The following is a 19,232-nucleotide window of genomic DNA, read 5'->3' on the forward strand; positions in this document are numbered from 1 at the left end:
CGTAGGGTCAGTATTGCCTCACGTGTTCCAATATTTCGACGGAATCAAAACTAATCTTCCCCGAGGTCGGCTTCTATCAGTTTTTCCATTCGTCTGTAAAGAATTCGCGTTAGTATTTTGCAGCTGTGACTTATTAAACTGATAGTTCGGTAATTTTCAGATCTGTCAACACCTGCTTTCTTTGGGATTGGAATTATTGTATTCCTCTTGAAGTGTGAGGATATTTCGCCTGTCTCATACATGTTACTCACGAGATGGTAGAGTTTTGTCAGGACTGGCTCTCCCAAGGCTGTCAGTAGTTCTAATGGAATGTTGTCTACTCCGGTGGCCTTGTTTCGACTCAGGTCTTTCAGTGCTCTGTCAAACTCTTCACGCAGTATCATATCTCCTATTACATCTTCGTCTATATCCTCTTCCATATCCATAATATTGTCCTCAAGTACATCGCCCTTGTATAGACACTCTATAAACTCCTTCCACCTTTCTGCTTTCCCTTCTTTGCTTAGAAGAGGGTTTCCATCTGAGCCCTTGATATTCATGCAAGTGGTTCTCTTTTCTCCAAAAGTCTCTTTAATTTTCCTGTACGCAGTATCTATCTTACACCTAGTGAGATAAGCCTCTAAGTCCATACATTTGTCCTCTTGACAACCCTGCTTAGCCATTTTGCACTTTCTGTCGATATCATACTTGAGACGTTTGTATTCCTTTTTGCCTGCTTCATTTACTACATTTTTATATTCTCTCCTTTCATCAATTAAATTCAATATTTCTTCTGTTACCCAAGGTTTTCAATTAGACCTCGTCTTTTTACCTACTTGATCCTCTGCTGCCTTCAGTACTTCATCCCTCAAAGTTACCCATTCTTCTTCTACCGTATTTCGTTCCCCCATTCCTGTCAATTGTTCCCTTATGCTCTCCCTGAAACTCTGTACAACCTCTGGTTCTTTCAATTTATCCAGGTCCCATCTCCTTAAATTCCCACCTTTTTGCAGTTTCTTCAGTTTTAATCTGCAGTTAATAACCAATAGATTGTGGTCAGAGTCAACATCTGCCCCAGGATATGTCTTACAATTTAAAACCTAGTTCCTAAATCTCTGTCTTACCATTATATAATCTATCTGATACCTTTTAGTATCTCCAGGGTTCTTCCATGTATACAACCTTCTTTCATGATTCTTGAACCCAGTGTTAGCTATGATTAAGTTATGCTCTGCGCAAAATTGTACCAGGCGGTTTCCTCTTTCATTTCTGAGCCCCAATCCATATTCACCTACTATGTTTCCTTCTCTCCAATTTCCTACGCTTGAATTCCAGTCATCCATGAATATTAAATTTTCGTTTCCCTTCACTTCCTGAATAATTTATTTTATCTCATCATACATTTCATCAATTTCTTCGTCATCCGCGGAGCTAGTTGGCATATAAACTTGTACTACTGTAGTAGGCATGGGCTTCGTGTCTATCTTGGCCACAATAGTGCGTTCACTATGCTGTTTGTAGTAGCTTACCCGTACTCCTATTTTTTATTCATTATTAAACCTACTCCTATTTTATTTTGTATTTATAACCCTGTATTCACCTGACCAAAAGTCTTGTTCCTCCTGCCACTGAACTTCACTAATTCCCACTATGTCTAACTTTAACCTATCCATTTCCCTTTTTAAATTTTCTAACCTACCTGCCCGATTAAGGGATCTGACATTCCACGGTCCGATCCGTAGAACGCCAGTTTTCTTTCTCCTGATAACAACATCCTCCTGAGTAGTCCCCGCCCGGAGATCCGACTATTTTACCTCCGGAATATTCTACCCGAGAGGACGCCATCAACATTTAATCATACAGTAAAGCTGCATGCCATCGGGAAAAATTACGACAGTAGTTTCCCCTTGCTTTCAGCCTTTCGCAGTACCAGGACAGCATGGCTATTTTGGTTAGTGTTACAAGGCCACATCAGTCAGTCATCCAGACTGTTGCACTTGCAACTACTGAAAAAGCTGCTGCCCCTTTTCAGGAACCACACGTTCGTCTGGCCTCTGAACAGATACCCCTCCGTTGTGGTTGCACCTACGGTACGGCTATCTGTATCGTTGAGGCACGCAAGCCTCTCCACCAACGCCAAGGTTCGTGGTTCATCTGGAAGATCTGGAAAAAAAATCTGGAAAAACGCATTCCTGCCAGAATTAAAATATATTTACATTTGTTTTCACATTTATGCTGTTCCACGAAAAGTCCAACAAATGTAATTATTTTTATTTCTGCTCCTATTACAATTTATTTCGCTAATACGTGAGCAAATGTCGTTTGACAGCTGATTATTGGATCGTTAATCGAGCCAATCGGTTATGTACTGAGCAAAAATTCAATTGTTTATATTCAGTTAAATTGAGATTGTATAGTAAGTTCATCGCAATCGTTCCAAAAAAAGGTTTAGATTTCATCATTTAATCCCGAACTAATTTACAGACGTACATACAAAATATCGTGAGTTTTGAACTGAAATCGTTATACAGTAGCAACAAAGTGAATAAAATGTCCTTTTTCAGCCGAACTGTGATTAGCCGCATAGCGCATTGTGCACAGTCGACACAACTGAACTGAGAAGACACAGGTTGGTAGCATTACAATGCCGCCAATAATAGGGTGCAATTTAGGCTGCAGAACTCGCAATCATAACGAGCAGCGCGAAGAGCAAAATGAAATAGAACTGCATGGACTATCACAAAAACGTTCAGTATTTACACAAGAAGAAAGACAAAATGCCAACAAAGCTGGTGAGCATCAAATGAGAAATCATCAGTCAATAGAATCGTGCTAGAAAAGAAAAAAATGTTGGAAAGCCATCACCTTTGCTTATTTACGCACCAGACAACAACAAAAATTAAAAAAAAACGTGTATCATAAAGCATTTCAATGAAGGGAATGATGCTGCCACAGCAATCGGAACAAAGTATTTCTTTGTTTTGATTGTCTACTTGAACATCGGTCTTGAAATCGAAATCTAAATTTAAATAAAAGTCCTTAAGATTCTCTATGATTTATAATTTAATGGAGGAAAATAAGTCATTTGAGTGACATGAAATTGTGACTTAATTCAACTGAGACTGGAATTTTGGATCATAACGATAGGGACAGCATACATTATCAGCACTTCATCATTGTAATTACGACTGAATTTGAAAGACTATATTTTTATAATTAACATTTACGTGAACATAGTCATTTGTGCAATTTTGTCATATGATGGCATGATGGAGACCGTGGCTGTTGTTTGAAGACAAATGTTGATGGTGTCAGGACAGCAACCAGCCACAAGTTTACTTTCAGTTCCTTTATTCAAAGGGTACCTTTGTGATTCATCCTCAGACGGTTTACACGCTTTCTTTATGACATGTGGTGTGTTTTTTACAAATTAATTTTCGTGAAACGTCGGTTTGGAGTCTTTGTTTTCATGGGATTCGTCCAACAGATGTGAATACATTCCCACTGCATTCTTATTGTTGCACACGTAATTTTTTTTCTCACTGAACTCTTCAGATTTGTGTCTGAGAAGATATCTGCCCCGCACTACATGTTTCGATACATGTCGAGATCACAGGGCTGCAGACGTATATTTCTGGTTTGATATTTTTTATCAGAATAGAACGATAATCTTGTATTAATTTTTCACTCAGCTTTGTTTGTTGTTTGCTTTATTTGCCGTAGACTTTGAGTGCTTTTATGGCCTCATCTTTAGGCACATTGGTACAGTCATCAAATATGGAAGACTTCGTTTGCGATTATACACTATTTTGATAACTGTGCTGTAATCCATAGAGACGGAGCAATAAATATCATCTCTGTGTAGAATATTAGTATGAAAATAGGCTCATTGCACCGTGTGTTATGTATAAAGCAGTGTGCGTGTGTGTGTGTGTGTGTGTGTGTGTGTGTGTGTGTATGTGTCCAGGAACTTCTTCCAAATCCCTGGATCGATTTCAGTCAGATTTTCCACAGATGCAGGAGGCGTCACAACTATGAGCACTGTTCAGTTACAACTCCAACCTCCAATAGGACCAAAGATGTGGGGAAAACGTGATTTGTCTGGGAACAGTGCTGGCCTGCCAAATCAACCTGCTTTGCAGGGCAGCCTACTTGACTAAGGTAAGGGTTTCATTGCAATAAAAAGCCAGTCCACAGTTGCAAATTTCACTTGTTTATTCAGTCGGAGACTAGTTTTGGGCCTGGACCTATTTTCAAATCATGTAACTTTGTCAAAAATGGTATTTCCGGAAATCTAAAACCACGTCATAAATGTGCATACGAACAGTTGCAGTTATCTGTGCGTGCTGTAACTATTACTTTTCACATTTTTGACATGGTTTTCGCATTTTCGTAAACACTATTTTGACTATGTTACTCGTATGGTGATTTGAAAATGGGTCCCGGCTCCTAACTAATCATCGAGTGAATAGAACAAGTGTAATTTGCATCTCTGGATTGGTTTTTCCTTGTAACTTATTAACAGCAGTTGCTGAGCCACAGCTCTTCCAGCATTCTGGAAGCTCTAATAAACAGTTTTCCGAGTCCCGACGCGTAGACTGCACTGCATGACAAGCGTGTTGTGTTGGAGTAAAATGGGCGTGGTCTATCGACTTGCTTTGCATGGCACCTTGTACGTCAGGGGCAAATAAATTATTTTGAAGGTCTTGATGTGTAGCCTGCCATGTATGAGGGTCTTGAACAAGAGACTTTGTTTCAGGAACATATACGCACCCAGTTGTAACTAGACTGGCCTCGTAAATAACCTGATCTAGGTCCCAAGATAAAAGAATCTACGAGGTAATGAAAGTGAAGACGTCAGCTGCATTGGCCATTGAAATAAATTCAGTGGTGGAAGTTGCAAATTTTTGCCAGACTGGGACTCGAACCCAGACCTTCAGCTTAAAGTGGGTGTTACCTAGGCCATCTGGGATGCACTTTACAGATGACCAGAAATCTCAACTTGTCGCACGCTGGTAAAGTCCATATCTTCTAATCTCATCTATCACATCATAACCTGTATTTCTACAAAAGTTTACACTTAGTGTGTATCTTTACTAAACGTCTTTGCCCAATACTATTTATGTGTGGTTTCTTTTCTGTCAGATATGTCCAGCAGAATAGACACGACTGCATGGTACATCAAAACAAGACATCAGCCGTATCGGCGTCTCCAGACGGCCGAAGTAGTTACGGCAACCGCTCGCGGTAAGTGGCAGATCTGGTTTCGAGTTCCAGTACGGCACAAATTTTCAACTTTCACCATTGATTTATTTCAGTGCCCAATGTGGCTGACTTTTATTTGTCTTACCTTTTAAGCACATCGCTGCTGTATCACATAGTCATATCTACCCTGTAGGACATGTTTGGCAGAACAGGCAATACACATATATAATTATGAGAGCGCAGAGCTTCTGTTACCTTCAGTACATATGGACACCACGTCCAAAGTCTTGCAAAAATTTAGATAATACTGTGCAAATGAAATTAATGGACTGGGGCTCTTCCAGAGTTTGACAAGTTGGGAATATGGGTCGTATGTGAAATGTGCACAGATGGCTGAGGTGGTTAAGCCACCCGCTCTCGTTAAGAGGAAGATTCGCGTTCGAGTGAAGGTCCGGTACAAATTTTCATTTTTCACCACTGAATTTATTTCATTGCCCAAAGCAATTTCTTGATTTCTCTAGTCTTGTACATATACGGCTGGTGTACCATACATTCGTGTATGTTCATTTGGACATGTTCGACAGAACAACCACCACACTTATAAAAACGTATTTGATTGTTTATAAGAGCCGCGCGGAATTAGCCAAGCGGTCTGAGGCGCTGCAGTTATGGACTGTGCGGCTGGTCTCGGTGGATGTTCGAGTTCTCCCTAGGGCATGGGTGTGTGTGTTTGTCCTTAGGATAATTTAGGTGAAGTAGTGTGTAAGCTTAGGGACTGATGACCTTAGCAGTTAAGTCCCATAAGATTTCACACACATTTGAACATTTGTTTATAACGCTGTGTGAAACTTTGCCGGAAACATTCCCGCAGTTTGATACATCTTTTTAGTCTAATCATCAATGACTGACTTCAGGGTGATGTGACATGTCTGAACAGACCTGGTGTCTTTCCTGCTCACTGGACTGGAGTCATTATCAAGACTGAAAGCGCGGTTACACTGATGTCTCCGGGGGTAGACTATTTTTTGTCTGCTATTCTTAATTTTGGAGGTCAATTTTACTGACGTTATGGAGGTTGGCTGGGAGTTAGTCATCTTACTGTTGTGCCTAGGAATTTTTTCTATGCATCTGACTTCGCTAGTTGAAGAAATTGGCAGGCTTCGGGGTGGGACACAGAAATCAAAACACTGAACTAGGCTAGAGATGTGGACATACATGGTGCGTAGGACAATGTTCGTGTCGTACTTCTGTTGACATCCGTATTCGACTGCTCACTGTGCTATCGGATGAACGTTCGATTTTTCACCCACATTCCACTATTGTTTGACACACACGTGTTCGCGGCTTCCAACAATGACAGACAATGAATTGAGTGTCGAGTACCATTTTTTACTTAGGGGTTAATTTTTGTCCCTGTATATAAGTATTTTTTTTCCTTTCAAATTTCGGTAGATTACTCAAATGCAACAGTATAAAATTCCTGTTCCCATCTTAACATGCGTCAAAACACATGCTCAACATTTTTTTCAAAACTGTGTCCCGATTATAAAAAAAATCAATCAACCTCAGCTTAATTGAAACATATGCTTTTTAATGGTTTTCTTAAGTGTATTTTAGGATTTTTCCTTTTGAAATCAGAAAGCCCAGCCACTTTGGTAATGTATTGAAATTGTTCGTAATGCCTAGTTTTTGCTAAAGGTAATACACAATTCGCCACAACTCAATCACGGATATACAGTACCATAATGATGCCGATATAGTCACTTGCTTGACTAAGTCTTGTTCTTGTTCAGGAGTAAAAACAGATCTTCTGCCGAAGGAAGGTTTCACACCTGAACTTGATTTTAATCAGTCACAAAGCGTAACTTTTAGTACGTTCAGCTCTTTTGGTACACTGTTAAGAGGTTTCCGCATCTTCAGCAAACGTAATGTCTTTTCTTGGATTTCTTTAGTCAATCCAGCGCTCTCTGAGCTTCCTTATCTTGTCCTCACCATCTGAAATTAGGTATAAGAGCTGACTTAATTGTAAATAACTCATTTTCTGAAGTTTAAAGCATAATGAAATGCCACACCCTGCCGACATTGCCCCATATTCGTCCCTCGATGTTAGCCCTTTCAGACATCATGACGGAGACCAAACTTTAATAGCTTTGCTATTGCTCTATAAGTTAGAAACCTCGTGCTAAAAGACGAGAATATAATATCTATCTACTATTAATTACTGCTATTAAATTGGTATTGATACGCTTACTTCAGTTTAAGCGTTACCAAAATATACCAACAAGAGTCAAGAGAAAATAATTTTTAGCACCACAGTAAGACTGCCGTTTACAAGAAGTCGTCACCTTTCTACTCTGCTTCTGTCATCATTGGCTGTGCTGCAGCACTGATTAAAACGCCACACTGCTGAGAAAACGATGGTGTCGATCCTGGAAATAGCGACGCCATAGGTAATCCCCGCTCTCCCCCAACAGTCAGTATCAAGATGCTGGTTATATGACAACACTCCAAGTAACTTTTGCCCGTAGTATTCACTCGCATACCTTTCCGCCATGCCGTGCTTCTCCAGTCTACTACTCTCGTGGTCTGTGACAAATAAAATGGCACAAATTTGCTTGAAATGCACTGGACGCCGGGATTTGAAAATTATTTTGGTCGTTACAATACTTACTTATTAATGAGTTTCTTCCCGTTGGAAGCAGAGGATTTTTGTACCTTATACAAGAATTTGAGAATGGGAGAAAGGATGATTGTCAGCTACGGTAGGTATCGACAGTAGTAGATGAAAATGATGACAATACTTGCATCAGGCGATAGCAAGTGCAGGTCATTCAACATCACTAAAGGAAACAATGCATTAGATAAGTTGTTAAGGCCGGTGAAGGGATGCTGTTTCGACGTTCTACATAACTGCTGTAGCCCTACATCGATTTGAACCTGCCTAACGCCATGAATCCTTCGACTCCATCTAAAATTTTGCACTGAACTCTTCATTAACAATTTAACATTCTCGTGATATCTCAGGATGTGTCCTTGCAACCAATACTTTCATTTAGTCGACTTGTGTTCACAACTTTCTTTTCTCCTCGATTCGACATCGTACCTTAACTTTAGCACCATATTTGTCAGGCTTCTGTACTCTAATTATCAGCATTGTTCATCCGAGTATAACTTTTGAGCAAGGCTGCACACAGTAAATATCTTCATAAATTACTTTCGACCATTGAAATTTATATTCGAATTTATCTTTCGTGTATATTTCTTATTCTCTCTACTTATCACATTGACAGTTATTTTGCTGCCCACATAATAAAACACATCTTCTCATTCAGTGTCTAATATTTTTATTTCATTTCCACGGCATCGCTTCGTTTAATGCAGCTACGTAAGTCCTTTTCAAGGCTTTGTATATTCTATTCACTTGCCCTCGCTTGTTATTTGCCGTCTCGGACAGAATTACAATTGCATCAACTAACCTAACAGTATTTCTTTCTTCTCCTGGATGTTTAATTCCCTATAGTATTTACATTGGTATCCATTATTACTTACTCTATTTACTGGCGTACAAAATTTAAGGACCAAGGTAACTTTCGCATGATGCGCATTTGCCAAGTAACACAGCACGCTGAATCTTGAACTATACAAAGAAACAACTCCTACAGTATAATACAGAAGGTAACTGAAAGAAATACGCGACGAGACGAAAAGAAATGACTTATTCAAAAAGTAATTACAATGAATTAATGGCGATTCATGATGGTCCCATAGACATTACAAAAGGCGCGTCATAGTTCTCAATAAAGAAGGTGATCACCACAGACGGCAGGGGATGCACTGTAGCCTGCTCCCATCCTGGATACAAGTTTGGAAATGAGTTCTTGTGGTAGGGCGTTCTATTCCCCCACCAGCGTGATTGACAACTGCATAATGCTTGTTGTTGCATGTAGACGTGACGCAGTACGTCTCCCAAAGGCATGCAACAAATGCTCGATGGGATTTAAGTTTGAGGAACGGGCAGAGAGGCAATTTGCTGAATATTCTCTCGTTCCAAGGTCTCCTGCACCTGCTGAGTTCGAAAAATCAATTAGCCATGATCGACAATATTCCTGGATGCATTAAGTGTTCCCACGTCTCGCCATATGAGTGTGCTTCCAAAATCGCTACTCAGACTGTAACTGCTTTCATCCGAGAAGAGCACGCGACCCCACTTCTCGTAGGTCTGCTACCTATAATCTTGAGAACTTCGCCAAAAATGCCGCAGATGTGTGTGTTCCAAATAAACACAACGTACTGGGTGACGTGCAAGGAAACCACCCCCGTGCAGTCTTCTGTGATTTACAACGCTCCTCATGCGAATGAAACAGTGCTGTGAGCAATACGAACCTCCTGGGATACGAAGTCTCGCTTCGTGCTTCTTCCAGTTCCTTGATTACTCTTTCCCAAGTGAAGTCATCCAGATATTGTCTCCGGACCATTTTATAATGAAGACCAACACAGTGGGAGGTCAACTGCTCGCTTATCGACTTGCACTCTCTTTTCCAGTTCCTTACACTGCCCCATGTAGCGCGGCTCTGTAGTCGCGTAAACCCCGTGCCAATGACGTCTAGTTTTCTGTGTACAACTGGGAGATCTCTGACAACATTCTTCCGCATTTTTGTTTATATCCACCGAGTAGTTGTATGTTATGTAACATTATCTGTCTCGTCATTAAGTGTTACGGAGTGGTATGGATAGAAAAAACACTGGCAAAAGTTTACAAATCTGTGTTGTCAACCTCTGCCCCTTTTTCATGCCCTTCAACTGTTAATACCGCTGTATGATTCTGTACAAGGTGCATTTTCTTCATGTACCTGCATTCCAACCAACATTCTCAAAAGATTTCTCTAAATGTACGTGCTTTGAACGCAGATTAGCTAGAAATGCGTGTGAGTTTTGTAACGAATAAAATGTCTGTTCCGCTGATTGGGGAGAACGTCACCTCCTGCCCACATTCCGGTGGTCTGTGGGTTAGGGAGAGCTATGGCACCAGAGTGCTGTCAGTTAGCAGCAGTTCGGCCATCCTAGGATGTTGTAGGGTGTGCCTCGCCCTGCCGCTAACGTGATTGGTAGCCGGCTGGAGGGTTTTGGTGGAGTAGCGAGGTGGGGGTGCGGACGGCATCCTGGTTCCCGCCGCTCCCGTCCAGTCCATTACCACGCGGCGCGACTCCCATCCGTCCCGAGCAACTCGGCTAACGTTGTTACCAAGTTGGGCTGCAGGGCAGGGCAGCTTACAGTGTTATACAGCCGCCCGAAAACTAGATCCTTCCCGAGCTCTCCTGTCGTCTGACTTGGCAGCTCCCTGCTGCTTCCATCGGGAGAGGGTCGAGAGTGGCAGACTGTCGCAGGGACGCTGTTGTGCAATATTAGCTAGCTAACTGACGTTTCTGCGGCTTGATATATTTCATGTCGGCAGATGCTTACTCCGTACCTCAGCTATATTACCCAGCATGGATGTGTTATATGATGAAGCACCAGCACGACATTAATTAACTTTTGTGTAGATGTTCATCCATAGTGCAACAGATATTTAAGCTTTCATTCCATACGAAACTGATGTACCTCATACCCATCATCATTGTGTATGGCTCGTAATATATGCTGTGTCTGTTCATGAATGCTGTTACGAAAGTATACTCGGACAACACATCCCAGGAATTCTCATGAAGGATCCGTGCATTCTTCAAGGTGTTTGCTGTGAGGAGTGTAGACTCTTGTATTATCCTGCTGAAATATATATGTGTGCGTGAGTATATATTGTATACGAAGTGGGACAATAAAGTAATGAGACTCTTTTTCTTTGCAGGTTGTGGCAACCCTGCAGGCTTGCACAGGCACAATGCCTTTGACCTTGTTCTATAATCTGCTTCTAGTCCAAGCAGCACATCGTTGAAACTGCTCAGTCGTGGGTTGTGTCGTAATAAGTTAACACGTGTTTGTGTCTCTCGTCACGGAAATGAAACTGGATAATATTGCGCAACGGTATGCCATTTCCTTTAGCGTTAAATTGGGCGAAAACGTGACGACAACTAACGGTAAGCTTCAGAAGACTATTGGAGAGGAAGTTATGTCAAGAGCTCAAGTTTTTCGTTGGCATAAAGTATTTAGTGAAGGCAGAACGAATGTTGAAGATGAAAACCGCAGTGGACTACCATCAACCTCACGGACGTATGTCAACTTGGCCAGGGTGTGTGAACTCGTACAATCTGATCGAAGATTATCCATGAAAATGACTGCAGAAGACCTGAACATCAATCGAGAAATGGTTCGTCGAATAATAACTGAAGATCTTGGTATGAGAAAGATTTGTGCAAAAATGGTCCCCAAAAATCTAACACCGCAACATCGAGAAACACGGAAAAATACCTCAAAACAAATTTCAGTACTACTACAGCCACCTTATTCACCAGAATCGCTCCGTGCGACATTTTTCTATTTCCAATAGTCAAAACGGCTGTCGAGGGACTCCATTTTCAAACAGCACAAGATGTCCAAAATGCTGTGGCGAGGGTCTTGGAGGATATTACAGAAGATCAGTTCCAGAAATGTTACCACCAATGGCAAAAGCGCTCGAAAAAGTGTGTGCATTCTGAAGAGAACTACTTTGAAGGAGACAACACTAAACTTGACTAAAACGGTAAGCAACAGTTTTTTTTTTCACATGAGTCTCATTATTTTACTGTCGCACCTCGTATACACACACACACACACACACACACACACACACACACACACACACACACAAACACACAAACACGCACACACACACACACACACACACACTGAAGTGCCAAAGAAACCTTTATAGGCATGCGTACTCAAATACAAATACAGATATATATAAAGAGGCCGAACACGGTGCTCCGGTCGGCAACGCCTGTATAAGGCAACAAGTGTCTGGCGCAGTTGTTAGATCGGTTACTGCTGCTAAAATGGCGGGTTATCGAGATTTAAGTGAGTTTGAAAGTGGTTTTAAGGTCGGTGCTAGAGCGATGGGACATAGAATCGCCAGGGTAGCGATGAAGTGGGGATTTTTCCCATACGACCATTTCACGAGTGTATTGCGAATATCAAGAATCCCGTAAAACATCAGATCTCCGACATCGCTGAGGCCAGAGAAAGATCCTACAAGAATGGGATCAACGACAACTGAAGAGACTCGCTCAACGTGACAGAAGTGCAACCCTTCCGAAAACTGCTGCAGATTTCGATGCTGGCCGTCAACAAGTGTCAGCGTGCGAACATTCAACGAGACATCATCGACATGGGCTTTCGAAGCCGAAGACCCACTAGTGTACCCTTAATGACTACACGACATAAAGCCTTACGCCTCCCCTGCGCCCGTCAACATCGGCATTGGACAGTGGATGACTGGAAACATGTTGCCTGGTCGGACAAGTCTCGTTTCAAATTGTATCGAGTGGATGGACTTGTTTGGGTATGGAGACAACCTCATGAATCCACGGAACTTACGTGTCAGCAGGGGACTGTACAAGCAGGTGGAGGCTCTGTAATGGTGTGGGGCGTCTGCAGTTGTAGTGATAAGGAACCCCTGATACGTCTAGATACGACTCTGACATGTCACACACATAAGCATCCTATCTGATAACCTGCATCCATTCATGTCCACTGTGCATTCCGACGGACGTGGGCAATTGCAGCAGGACAATGCGACACCCCCACATTGCTGCGGTGCGGCTCCAGAAACATTTTTCATAGTTTGAACACTGTCTCTGACCACCGAACTCCCCATAGATTAACATTATTGTGACGTGCTGTTCATAAGAGATCTCCAACCCGTCGTACTGTTACGAGTTCATGGGTAGCCCTACAGGATTCACGGTGTCAATTCCCTCCATCCATGCCACGTCGTGTTGCGGCACTTCTGCTTGCCCGCGGGGGCCATACACGATATTAGGCAGGTGTAACAGTTCTTTTGCCTATTCAGTATATGGACGCTTGGTGTAAACAGATATGCAAACTGATCGCAAGTTGATATTGAAACAGATATCGACAGAAAATGAAAAATTGTAAACCCGGTCAATTGATGAATGTGTCACAACCGCAGCGTTACTTCTCCTCGCGACTTGCAATGATAGCATACGGTGGACACGTCTGTACAAGGGCGCAGAATCATCGCGAATGTCATTCCGTGCACACAGCAGCATAGTAACTATGCCTCGCAGACAGGCGCGTTAACAATATACGCAGACGTCAGCGTTTGAGAGAGGACGTGTCGTTTGTTTCAAAGAAGCCGGTTGGAGTAATCGACGAATCGCTCGACATTTGAATATGAGTGTTCGACGATGTTGGCAGGAATGGGTGAGTCAACAAGGAAGCAGTCGATGTAGAGGGATGACAGAACGAGAGTACCGAGTAACTGTCAGAGAGACACACAGAGCTCCGTTTTCATGATTGCCATCGATCTGACTTGCAACTGATGCTTCAGTGACCACACGGATCGTTAATTGGAAGCTCAATGAAAGGGGGCTGAGCTTACGGCGCCCCTTGCGCCCATAACCATTAACCTCTGCACACCACCAAACACGTTAGCAGTAGTACCGGGTACATTAGGCCTGCAATCTCATAGAATTGAGTAGAGTAGTCTTCAGTGATGAGTCCCGTTTTGAGCTGAGCCACGACGACGAGCGAAGACATTTTGGAGACGTCCCAGACGGCGGTGGGTTAACCATCCTGACTGTAGCCCGCCCTCTGGTCCGGCAACCGGGAGTGATGGTCTGTGGTGCCATTTGTTTTCATTGGAGAATGCTTTTCGCTTTATACGTGACACCCTTATGGCTTAGCGGTATGTTGAGGATATTCTATACCCCGCCTTCTTTCCCTTCATGGCAAGCCATCCTGCGCTTCCATTTCAGCATATAATGCCCGCCGTGAAGGACGAGAGATTTTACTGCTTGTCTTCATGTTTAACAAACCCTGCCTTGGCCAGCAAGGTCATCGTGTATCGCCCCATCTGAGAACGTTGTGGGATTATGGGCAGCGCCCCCTAATCAGCTGGGCATTTTCGCGGTCAAAGGCGCCAATAGAACAGAGTTTGTAGTGAATTTTATGTCTGTACGGGTATGTCACACCTACCGATTTTCGTCGCATTCGACAAGTCCTTCTGGTTTGTCCTTTTTTTGTCTTAGTGCGTAATTTGTTCAAAAATGGTTCAAATGGCTCTGAGCACTATGGGACTCAACTGCTGAGGTCATCAGTCCCCTAGAACTTAGAACTACTTAAACCTAACTAACCTAAGGACATCACAAACATCCATGCCCGAGGCAGGATTCGAACCTGCGACCGTAGCAGTCCCGCGGTTCCAGACTGAAGCGCGTAGAACCGCACGGCCACTCCGGCCGGCGTGTAATTGTCTCCCTGGCCACAAGGGTATGACAGCAAGGTCTACCATTGACACCGGCAGCTGTAGCCGAGCGGTTCTAGGCGCTTCATTCCGGAACCGCGCTGCAGCTACCGTCACAGGCTCTAACCCTGCCTCGGACATGGATGTGTGCGGTGTCTTAGGTTAGTTAGGTTTAAGTAGTTCTAAGTATAGGGGACTGCTGACCTCAGATGTTAATCCCATAGTGCTCAGTGCCATTTGAACCATGTTGAACAACCAGAACAAACACATACTGCCGGAAATTCATCCTCCCTTCCCAACTATAAATTCAGTCCTGATTCTAGGAGTTGGAGCGGCTTAGGTCTCGAGAATCGCTGATTTCTGTGACATTTCACTAGGTCGTCAACGGACAAAATGGTTCAAATGGCTCTGAGCGCTATGGGACTTAACATCTGAAGTCATCAGTCCCCTAGAACTTAGAACTACTTAAACCTAACTAACCTAAGGACATCACACACATCCATGCCCGAGGCAGGATTTGAACCTGCGACCGTAGTAGTCGCGCTGTTCCGGACTGAGCGCCTAGAACCGCTAGACCACCGCGGCCGGCGTCAACTTACACTTCCGCGTCGATCTGACTACTTATGGAAGCAAGACTGATCGAGAAAAACCACAATATGCCACTTAATGTTCCCGTTGACTGTTGCTCCACAGCCTGAAAAATTCGCCGTCTGTAGTATGGCGTCAGGTGTAAAAGACCCACTGCCACTCTTAGATCTCAATCAAGATTCCAGTAACCTGTTCACGATGGTTTTTTGGGACAGTTTGCCTGTAACCTTGGCCAGGACCTCAGTAGCTGTCGTCCTAATCGTCAGAGTCAGTCGAAGGGCTTTACGATGTACTTTTGGGGTAGTGTTTCTGGAACGTCTCGTGCCTACACTTATGCCAGACTGTGGCATCTGGTCCATCTCTTATGAAATGAGAGTGGAATCTGCCTGCTGTGTTACAATACTGTGTCTCAGTATGTTGACTCCAGCAGTTGTTCCCTCTGTGGAGTTAGTGACGGAGAACTGCGTGGATAAAGTGCGAAAGTAAGTCTATCAATCTGTACTCAGTGGTTCGCTGGTTGTTAGAAGAGATATCTGATTGCCTCATGTTCGCTGTGGTAATATCATCGATATGATAATTGGAAAGCCAGTAAAATTCCATGATACAGTTGTACTATATGTTTTATCGTAATATTGAGCACCGCGACTATTGTGTCTAACTTCACTGTGTTTCCTTTACAGAAATTTAATATCGAATGAAAGTTGACAGAGGCACTTTGAACTTTATATTACTTTCAACTATAAAACTACAGCTGGTTTCCATAGTTCTGCAATAATTCCATCTTCTCCTGGGGCTCTATTGCGTTTCAGTGTCTTGATAATTTCTACTATTTCGTTGATGGTTGGCGGTTTAGCGTCAGAATTCGGTGTAGACGTCTCGTAGTGAATATCCTCTGTAGGTCTTTCGCAGTTGAGAAGTTTGTTGAAATAGTCTGCGAGGATTTGGCAGTTACTCTTCGTGTTAGTTTATAGTGAACCATCCGGATTCTTGAAACAAAGATTGGGTGGTTGGTATCCAGCAATATGTTCTTTAAACGTCTTATATATATATATTTATTTATTTATTTATTTAGTTTTTTAAGTATCAGATAATTACTTTTTTGTAACTTCCAAATTATGACAGTTATTGACTTCAGATTTTGACAGATTGTTCTTTTACACAACAGAAAGTTATGTACCTAATATGAAGTCCCTCAAGCTACTCTGTAAGCGCCTCTCACCTACTTTCGTACGCTGCAGTCACGTGATATGGTCATGACGCACGTCTGCAGGACACAGCTCGCCCGTTGCCGATCGTATAAGATTCTGACTGCTTACAGTGGAGCCCACATACATTCATACAAGAAAGCTTTAATAGACAAATTGGCGATTGCACCATAGCTGGGACACCTCAAACGTGACCCTTGGGAATGTAGATGGTGGGAGTAGACACAGTCCAGGCATTTGCGTACAGAACTTCACCAAAACTGGATGTAAGTAAATTTCAAATGCGTAGTGATTTCGAGAAATAAAAACCTTATATGTTTTGAGTTGTTAATGACTGTTCTCAATCGAAACAGTCATTGTCCACTTCCTAAATTACCAGCCAAGGTCAGTACATCAATTAAAGCCTTGGAGTGCAGAGATTGAAAGGTGGCTACCCTGAGTCACAGCGCCAGAGATTGCACCAAAGAGTATTATTCAGCCGCCTCCACTGGGGAAGTAGTTGTTCAGAGAATGTCGAGGACAGTGCTCGTTCAGAAATTGTCGTGGGCAGTGCTTGCTGAAAGGATGTCGATAGCTGTACTAGATGAGGCCATGTCGTGTGCAGTTGTTTTGATGGGCAAGACAGCAGATGTTGTTCGAATGGAGATGTTGTAATGATAAGAGTGTATTTTTCGTCAATATATATGAAGGTAAAAAACATTTTTTTATTTTTTTTATTTCCTAACTAACAATGCCTCCTGGTCACAGGTTCAGTCAACAAAGCATCTGGCTTGTGTTTATGTATTAGAGTGTTATTCTGGTTTCTATGTGCAATCATAGTATTTCTGTTTTTTTTTAATTACTTCATTGTAAATGGCGTTTAAAGCATCTTGTCGTATTGAGGAAGAACCGTGCCAGATGTGTACGTTGAATCACACTTCCACACACAGAACAGTTACACTTGTGCTTTGTTGTTTCGTAGCTTTTATAGTTGCTGGGGACTTCATTAATTAATTGTGTAACGGAAATTTCCTTTCTTTGTTTGTTGTTATTCTATGCAGTCAGATTGCGTACTAATACTAGTCAGGGCCAACCGGTTTCGAGACTTCGTAGCCGGACATACAGTTACTAAGAATATTTGCATTCTAAATAATTAAGCCCCCATGCACGATTATGCCCCTCCTCCACGGGCTAGAATTTGATGGTATTTTTTGCCAGCATTGGTGGTGAAAATACCACCAAATTCGTCAAAAAAAAAAATACAGACAAAAGTAAAAGATAATATTAATAAGTAAATACCACATAACTAAAGAAATTTTGGCTTTGCACTGAGACTTCTATAACCTAATATATAAAATACAGTAAGGAATACAAATGCTTGCATACATGTGATTTTACATAATAGTTTACACAAGTATCATTCAATCAATGGCACCAGCAATGAAATAGGTGTAGGTAAGAGTCTCATAACATTTCACAAACAGTAAATATACAAAAAATCAGTTTATACAAATATTCAGATAAAATCTTTTCAATAGTTCAATAAACAAGTAGCACTCCTCAGAGTAGTTGACAGTTCCAACAGTAGCACCCAGCAATGGTCAACAGGTGCAAATAGCAGCTTCATAACATTTCATCAGCAGTAATTAAACAGCTTCAACAGTGGCACCAAAAAATGGCGAGCAGGCGCAGACACCAAAACGTGACATCATTTCAGTAGAAGCAGTTCCATAAGTGGCACCCAGTAATGTTGACAGGTGCAGACAGCAACACGTGACATCATTTCAGTAGAAGCAGTTCCATTAGTGGCACCCAGCAATGTTGAACAGGTGCAGACACCAACAAGTGACATTATGTCAGTAGGAGTTCCATCAGTTGCACCCAGCAATGTTGAACAGGTGCAGACGCCAACGAGTGACATTATGTCAGTAGAAGTAGTTCCATCAGTGGCACCCAGCAATGTTGAACAGGTGCAGACACCAACAAGTGACATTATCTCAGTAGAAGCAGTTCCATCAGTGGCACCCAGTAATGTTACAGGTGCAGACAGCAACAAGTGACATCATTTCAGTAGAAGCAGTTCCAACACTGGCACCCAGTAATGTTGAACAGGTGCAGGTAACAGTCCATAATATTCACTATCACTAATTAGACAGTTCATCAGAGTTCATCAGCAGAAATTAAACATTTCCAAGTGGCACCCATCATGTTGAACAAGTGCAGGTAACAGTCCATAATATTCACTACCACTAATCAGTCAGTTCATCAGAGTTCATTAGCACAAATTAAAAAGTTCCAAGTAGCACCCATCGTGTTGAACAAGTGCAGGTAACAGTCCATAATATTCACTATCACTAATCAGACAGTTCATCAGAGTTCATCAGCAGAAATTAAACATTTCTAAGTGGCACCCATTAATGTTAAACAGGTGCAGGCGTGAACAACAGTTTGAAAGCACACACAATTGCTTTTACAAAATTATTCTCAATGCTCTTATACTAAACATAAAAATGATAACAAACACACAAATGATATCAGATAATTGTCATATTAACTATTACAATACACAAATAACAGTAAACCTATAATATTTATGGGTGTCAGTGCAAGCCACAAAAAACAAGTAAAATAATATTTAGGAGATAGGTCGGTACCAATTATTTAGTGTTAGGAAACGAAAACACACAAAACACACTCACTCATCTTTCATCCACATTAAGTACAACTGTGTAATTGAGTAGTGTTAACTGTGTAAATGCAATTCTGTCAAAGATTTGATGTTCGGCATGTGTATCAAGTAGCAGTGGCAGCAATGTGTAATAGTCGATAATAGTTAGTCAATGTCATAGTCATCATGTCATGACTGATGTTTGCCA

The sequence above is a fragment of the Schistocerca americana genome, chromosome 4, assembly GCF_021461395.2.
Source record: "Schistocerca americana isolate TAMUIC-IGC-003095 chromosome 4, iqSchAmer2.1, whole genome shotgun sequence".
Classification (NCBI taxonomy): domain Eukaryota; kingdom Metazoa; phylum Arthropoda; class Insecta; order Orthoptera; family Acrididae; genus Schistocerca; species Schistocerca americana.